Source organism: Lynx canadensis, chromosome B1 (genome assembly GCF_007474595.2).
Source record: "Lynx canadensis isolate LIC74 chromosome B1, mLynCan4.pri.v2, whole genome shotgun sequence".
In the NCBI taxonomy this organism is placed as follows: domain Eukaryota; kingdom Metazoa; phylum Chordata; class Mammalia; order Carnivora; family Felidae; genus Lynx; species Lynx canadensis.
The window spans coordinates 10,838,500-10,845,411 of NC_044306.2; positions in this window are offsets into that span (position 1 = coordinate 10,838,500).

Here is a 6,912-nt window from a genome sequence, read left to right on the forward strand (position 1 = left end):
ATTATGCTATATGCATAAGACATTATATATAAACCTAATGGTAACCACAACTCAAAAGCCAGCAAAAACAAAGAGAAAGGAATCTTTATCACTAAAGGAAGTCAGCAAACCATCAAAGAAAAAGCAAGGCAGGAAAGGAACAGGGAAGAACTATAAAAACAACCATGAAACAGTTAACAAAATGGCAGTAAGTAATACCTGTCAATAATTACTTTGAATGTAAATAGACTAAATGTTCCATCAAAAGACACAGGGTGACAGAATGGATAAATAAGCAAGACCCATCTATATGCTGCCTCCAAGAGACTCATTTCAGAGTCAAAGACAAAGGTAGATTGAAAGTTAAGGGATAGTAAAATAGAAAGTAAAAGAAAGCCAGGGTAGCAATACTTATATTGACAAAACTGACTTTAAAAAAATACTGTAACAGGACACAAAGAAGAACATTATGTAATCATAAGGGGAACAATCCAACAAGATAATATACCAATTGTAAATATTTATGCACCCAACACAAAAGCACCCAAATACATAAAAGCAGCTAATAACAAATATAAAGGAAGTAATGAATAGTGATACAATAATAGTAGTGGACTACAATAGCCCACTAAAATCATTGGATAGTTCATCCAAACAAAATCAACAAGGAAACATTGGCTTTGAATGACACACTGGGACAGACTGATCTAACAAATATATTCAGAGCATTCCTACCTAAACCAGCAGAATACACACTCTTTTCAAGTGCACATGGAATATTCTCCATATTAGATCACATGGTAGGGCCAAAAACAAGTCTCAACAAGTTCAAAAAGATTGAAGTCGTATAACATGCATATTTTCTGACCACAATGCTATGCAACTAGAAATCAACTTTAAGAAAAAAATCTGGGAAGAACCCAAATACATGGAGGTTAAACAACATACTACTGAACAATGAATAGGTCAACCAAGAAATCAAAAAGAAAATTAAAAAATACAGAGAGACAAGTGGAAATTAAAACACAACAGTCCAAAACCTCTGGGATGAAGGAAAAGCAAGACTAAGAACCAAGTATATAGCAATACAGGGCTACTTCAAAAAGCAAGAAAAATCTCAAATAATCTAACGTTACACCCAAAGGAGCTGAAAAAGCAACAACAAAGCCCAACGCCAGTAGAAGGAAGACAATAATAAATATTAGAGCAGAAATAAATGATACAGAAACTTAAAAAACATAATAGAACAGATCCAAGAAACCATGAACTGGTTCTCTGAAAAAAAAAAATCAAGAAAATTGATAAACCCCTAGCACGACTTATCAAAAAGAGAAAAGACACAAATAAATAATAAAAAAAAAAAAAAACAAATGAAAGAGGAGAAATAAGAACCAACACCACAAAAATACAATCTTATGAATATGAGAGAGTATTATGACAAAATATATACCAACATGTTGGAAGACCTAGAAGAAATGGATAAAATCCTAGAAACATATAAATACCAACTGAAACAGGAAGAAATAGAAAACTTAAACAGAAAGGTAACAAGCAAAAATTGAACCAGTAATCAAAAACCTCCTAATGACCAAAAATCCAGAGCCAGATGGCTTCATAGGTGAATTCTGCCAAACATTTCAAGAGTTAATACCTACTCTTCTCAAACTATTCAAAAAAAAAAAAATAGAAAAGGAAGGAAAACTTCCAAATTCATTCTGTGAGGCTAGCATTACCTTGAGACCCAAATCAGAAAGACTCCACTAAAAAAGACAACTACAGCCCAATATCCCTGATAAATATGGATGCAAAAATTCTCAATAAAATGCTAGCACACCAAATCCAACAATACATTAAAAAAATCATTCCCCACAATCAAGTAGGATTTATTCCTGGGTTGCAAGAGGGGTTCAATATTTGTAAGTCAATCAATGTGATACACCACATTAATAAAGAAAACACTAAGAAACATGATCATTTCAAAATATGCAGAAAAGCATTCAAGAAAGACAATATCCATTCATGATAAAAATCTTCAACAAAGTAGGTTTAGGGGGAATATACTTCAACATAATAAAGGTCATATATGAAAAATCCCACAGCTAATATCGTCCTCAATGGGGAAAAAAAGATTTTCTGCTAAAGTCAGGCACAAGACAGGGAAGTCCACTCTCACCACTGTTATATAACATAGTACTGGAAGTTCTAGTCACAGGAATCAGACAACAAAAAGAAATAAAAGGCATGCAAATCAGCAAGGAAGAAGTAAAACTCTCACTATTTGCAGATGACATGATACTTTTTATAGAAAACCCAAAAGACCCAACAAAAATTGTTAGAACTGATATACAAATCATCAAAGTCACAGAATACAAAATCATTGTGCAGAAATCATTCATATATCTATTCACCAATAATGAAGCAACAGAAAGAGAAATTAAGCAATTAACCCCATTTATAGTTGTGCCCAAACAATAAGATACCTAGGAATAAACCTAAACACAGAAGTAAAAGACTTGTACTCTGAAAGTTATAAAACACTGATGAAAGAAACTGAAGATGACACAAAGAAATGGAAAGACATTCCATGCTCATGGATTGGAAGAAAATACTTTGTTAAAATGTCTACACTACCCAAAACAATGTACACATTTAATGCAGTCTCCGTTGAAATACCAATAGCATTTTTCAGAGGTAGAACGATCCTAAAATTTGTATGGAACCACAGAAGAGCCCAAATAGCCAAAACAAATTTGAAAAGGCAAAGCAAACCTGGAGACATCACAATTCTGGACTTAAAATTATATTACAGCAGGGGCGCCTGGGTGGCGCAGTCGGTTAAGCGTCCGACTTCAGCCAGGTCACAATCTCGCGGTCCATGAGTTTCAGCCCCGCGTCAGGCTCTGGGCTGATGGCCCAGAGCCTGGAGCCTGCTTCGGAATCTGTGTCTCCCTCTCTCTCTGCCCCTCCCCTGTTCATGCTCTGTCTCTCTCTGTCCCAAAAATAAATAAACGTTGAAAAAAAAATTATATTACAGCTGTAGTGATCAAAACAGTATGGTACTGGCACAAAAACTAACACATAGATCAATAGAACAGAAGAGAAAACCCAGATATAAATCCACAACAGTATGGTCAATTAATCTTCCACCAAGCAGGAAAGAATATCCAACGGGAAAAATAGTTGCTTCAACAAATGGTATTGGGACAGTGATTGGGTTTATCAAAACTGGACAGCAACATGCAAAAAGAATGAAACTGGACCACTTTCTTACATCATGCACATAGACACAAAACTTTAAAATGGATTCAATACTTAAATGTAAGACATGAAACCATAAAAGTCATAGAGAAAAACACAGGCAGTGACCTCTTTGACACTGGCAATGGCAATTTCTTTGTAGGTATGTCTCCTAAGGCAAGGAAAACAAAAGCAAAAATAAACGATTAGGACTTCATCAAAATAAAAACCTTCTGTATAGCAAAACTAAAACTAAAAGGCAACCTATGGAATGGGAGAAGATATTTGTGAATGACGTATCTGACAAAGGAATAGTATCCAAATTATCTAAAGAACTAATAATTCTCAACATCCATAAAACAAATAATTCAATTAAAGACTAGGCAGAAGGTATGAATAGACATTTTTTCCAAAGAAGACATGCCGATGGCTAACAGACACATGAAATGATGCACAACATCACTGATTATCAGGGAAATGCAAATCAAAATTACAATGAGATATCACCTCACACCTGTTAGAATGACTAAAATCAACAACACAAGAAAGAAGGGTTGGTGAGGATGCGGAGAAAGGGGAACCCTCTTGCACCGTTGGTGGAAATGCAAATTGGTGTAGCCACTTCAGAAAACAGTATAAAGGTTCTCAAAAAGTTAAAAATAGAACTACCCTATGATCCGGCATTTGCATTTACCCAGCATTTGGGTATTTAACCAAAGAACACAAAAATACTAATTCAAAGGGATCCATGCACCCTGATGCTGATAGCATTACCTAAAAAAACCAAATTATGGAAACAGCCCAAGTGTGCATTCACTGGTGAATACATAAATCTACACACACACACACACACACACACACGCGCATGTTCACACACACCCAATGAAATATTACCCAGCCATTTTAAAGAATAAAATCTTGCCACTAAAAAGAATGAAATCTTGCCATTTGCAACAACATGGAAGGAGCCAGAGAGTATAATGCTAAGTGAAATAAGTCAGTTAGAGACAGACAAATACCATATGATATATCTCATATGTGGAATTTAAAAAACAACACAAACAAACATAGGGGGAAAAAAAAGAGAGAGAGAAGCAAAGAAACAGACTCTTGGGAACCAACTAATGTTTACCAGAGGGGAACGGGATGGGGGGATTAAACAGGCATTGGAGATTAACGAGTGCACTTTTTGTGATGAGTACCTGGTATTGTATGGAACTGTTGAATCAGTATATTGTACACCTGAAACTAGTATCCCACTGTATGTTAACTAACTAGAATTTATTTATTTTTTCTAGCATTTATTTTTGAGAGACAGAGAGAGACAGAGCATGAGCGAGGGAGGAGCAGAGAGAGAGGGAGACACAGAATCCGAAACAGGCTCCAGGCTCTGAGCTGTCAGCACAGAGCCTGATACAGGGCTCGGACTCACAAACCGTGAGTTCATGACCTAAGCTGAAGTTGGACGCTCAACCGACTGAGCCACCCAGGCACCCCTAACTAACTAGAATTTAAATAAAAGCTTTAAAAAACCCACTATAGAACAGTTCAGAGAAACCAGGCACTGTTTCTTTAAAAATATCAACAAAATTGATAAATCTTTACCCATAATTATAAAGAGAGAGAGAAATCAAATAAAAAAATCACAAACAAAAGAGGAGAAATAATAACCAACAAGACAGACATACAAAAGATTATGATAATATTATGAAAAATTGTACACCCACAAATTGAACAGCCTAGAAGAAATGGATAATTCCTCAAAACATACAACCTCGAAAACTGAACTAGGAAGAAACAGAAAATATGAACATATCAATACTAGCAGTGAAATTAAATCAGTAATTGAAAAACTTCCAACAAATCAAAGTCCAGGGCTAGATAGATTCACAGGTAACTTCTACCAAACATCTAAAGAAAAATTAATACCTATTCTTCTCAAACTATTCCAAAAAATGAAAGGAAGAAAACTTCCAAATTTGTTCTACAAGGCATACATTACTATGATATCAAAACTAGATAAAGACACTACAAAAAAAAGAGAGCTATAGGCCAATATCTCAGATGAATATAGATGAAAGTATCCTCAACAAAATACTAGCAGAACGAATCCAGTAGTACATTTAAAAAAAATCATCCACCAGGATCAAGTGGGATTTATTCCTGGCATACAAATATGGTCAATATTTAAAATCAATTAACATAACATTGCATAAATACAAAAAAGGTTAAAAACCATATAATATTTTCAGTAGATACAGAAAAAAATTGACAAAGTACAAAATACATTCATGATTGAAAGAAACTCTCAACAAAATAGGTTTACAGGAAACATACTTCAACATGATAGAGATCATATATGAAAAACTCTCAGATAACATTATACTCAATGGTAAAAACCGAGAGCTTTACCCCTAAGATCAGGAACAAGACAAGGATGTCCACTGTCACCACTTTTATGCAACATAGTACTAGATGTCTTAGCCTTAGCAATCAAAGAAAAAGAAACAAAAAGCATCCAAATTGCTAAGAAGTAAAACTTTCACAACTTGCAGATGACATGCTACTATATATAGAAAACCTGAAAGACTCCACCAAAAAAAAATACTAGAACTTATAAATGAATTCCATAAGGTCTCAGGATACAAAATCAGTATACACAAATCTGTTGCATTTCTATACAATAATAATGAAGTAGCCGAAAGAAAAATTAAGAGAACAGTCCTATTTACAGTTGTACCAAAAAGAATAAAATACTCAGGAATGAACATAACCAAGTAAGTGAAAGACTGTACTCTGAAAACTATAAAGCACTGATGAAAGAAACTGAAGATAACATAACCAAATGGAAAGATATCCCATGCTCATGGACTGGGAAAACAAATATAGTTAAAATATCCTTACTACCCAAAGGCATCTACAGATATAATGCAATCCCTATCAAAATACAACAGCATTTTTCACAGAACTAGAACAAATAGTCTTAAATTTTCTATGGAACCACAAAAGACCCCAGACAGTCAAAGTAATCCTGAAAAAGAAGACTAAACCTGGGGACACTACAATCCCTGATTTCACATATAATACAGAGCTGTAGTGACAAAAACAGTATGGTACTAGCGCAAAAATAGACACATAGGTCACTGAAGCCAAAAAGAGATCACAGAAAAAAAACACCATGATTATATATGGCCAATAAATTTTTGACAAAGGCGGCAAGAATAAGCAATGGGAAAAGGACAGCTTCTTCAACATGTAGTGTTGGGAAAACCGGACAGCTACACACACAAGAATGAACTGGACCACTTTCTCACACCATACACAAAAATAAACTCAAAATGGATTAAAGACATAAATGTGAGACCTGAAACCATAAAAATCTCAGAAGAGAGCACAGGCAGTAATTTCTTTGACATTGGCCATAGCAACATTTTTCTTGACAGGTCTCCTCAGGTAAGGAAAACAAAAATAAAAATAAAATGTTGGGACTAAATCAAAATGAAAAGCTCTGCACAGCAAAGAAAACCAACAAAACTAGAAGACAGTCTACTGAATGAGAGAAAATATTTACAGATGACTCATCTGATAAAAGGTTAATATCCAAAATATATAAAGATCTTCTAAAACTCAATACCAAAAAAACTTAAATAATCCAATTAAGAAATGGACAGAAGACATGAACAGACATTTTTCCAA